Raw genomic sequence first — 1,655 nt, forward strand, 5'->3', positions numbered from 1 at the left:
GCAGGCCTCCTCCTCCTCCTCCTCCTCCTCCTTCTCCTCCTCCTCCTCCTGCTGCAGTGGATCAGATGCGCTCAGACCGAGAAGGCGCTGTTTACTGAAAGTGACCGCGCCAAAGACGCGCCGGGCAACCAATGAGAGGAAATGGAAAAGCCCAGAGAGCAAATCATGCTGGTAATATAAGACCTGACGACCAGGAAGGGTTTATATACGGAAAAATCTGACTCTTAAATGGGTTTGTTTTCCTACCTTACACAAGGAGAATAAATGTTATTTTTAACTTATAATAATTAAACTAAAGACATTAATGCCACAAAGAGGGCGGTCCTTAAAGGAATGCACATTGCCCGGCACCAATCRTGCCAGGATTTTCAGAAGGGACAGATTTCATCCATTTGTATCAGAAATTATGACGTGATCTTGAGAGCACACAGAGAGGGAGTTGAAGATGACTCTCAACCACCACACCAGATTTTAGCTCAAAATTATGCAAAACTGGCTGAGTTGTAGCTACTTTTGTGTCTCCAATCAGTTGACTGTCAAGACCACCTTGAATTAAGTTGATTCCAAAAGTTTATCATTTGTAGATGTTCAAGCAATGACTACTTTCTGAGAGTTTCATTACAAATTGCCCACTTGTTCATGAGTAATGATGCTAACAGACAGGTGCAGTTGACTCCAATTTTTAGGCTTGTGGTAGTTTTACTAATAGATCTCCTAATCTAGTAAAACTTGGAATACGAAAAGCCTCTCAGCTGCTACCACACCAAATCTTAACTCAATATCTGTAAAATGAGCTGAGTTTTTGACGCTTACAAGTTTGCTGATTTCTATTATCTGTGGCGGTCATCTTAAGCTGGCATGACTCTAAAACTTAATCAGTTGAGCATCCAATGGTTTCTATTTGTGAGTTTTATGAACGTCCTTCATTGGTGAATGATAATATATATATATATATATATATATATATAAAGAGTTAATCTTCAGGATCATCTTGGGCCTGTTAGTTAATGGGTTATTACAACCAAAATGATAAAATAAACTGCTTTCATTTTTATGAATGATCATTTTGCAGGCAGAACTGTGTGAAACGACCACCTGGTGGTTCCATTTTTGTTTGACAAAATAAAGCCCAGATTTCACTCCGACGTGTGCTGCAGAACTCTCACASTCTTCCCTCCTTCCTGTACATCATTCCAAACCTGACAGCTGACTGTCTTCCCAGTGACTGTGTGTTCTTCTGAGTAGTGCTACTATTTTTATTTTGCGACCACACGTAGGTTCTTACGGGTGGGACTGTGCAAACTGAGTTATTATTTTTGTCTTCAATGAGTAACTCATGTGATTCAGCTGTGATTAAGGTAACACCAGGTGTCTGCACAGCAGCTAAGTTGTATTTATGCTCAGTTTTATAATGATTTCAGCCTGCAGCTCAGGCTCATCTTATTTTCTCTGCTCACTTTTAATGTCTTAATTAAATGGATGTTTAAATTTTTTTTGGACTGAAGTTCAGTAAAATAGTTATAAACTGTTAAAATCTGAACTACTTCAGTTTGGCGAATCAGACTTTAATTGTGACTGAAGGGAMAACTAAAGGCTAGTCCCAGTGATGTCAATCAATCAAACTTTATTTCTTTAACACATCTTTAATACAAGTC

The sequence above is a fragment of the Austrofundulus limnaeus genome, unplaced genomic scaffold, assembly GCF_001266775.1.
Source record: "Austrofundulus limnaeus strain Quisiro unplaced genomic scaffold, Austrofundulus_limnaeus-1.0 Scaffold3, whole genome shotgun sequence".
Taxonomy (NCBI): Eukaryota; Metazoa; Chordata; class Actinopteri; order Cyprinodontiformes; family Rivulidae; genus Austrofundulus; species Austrofundulus limnaeus.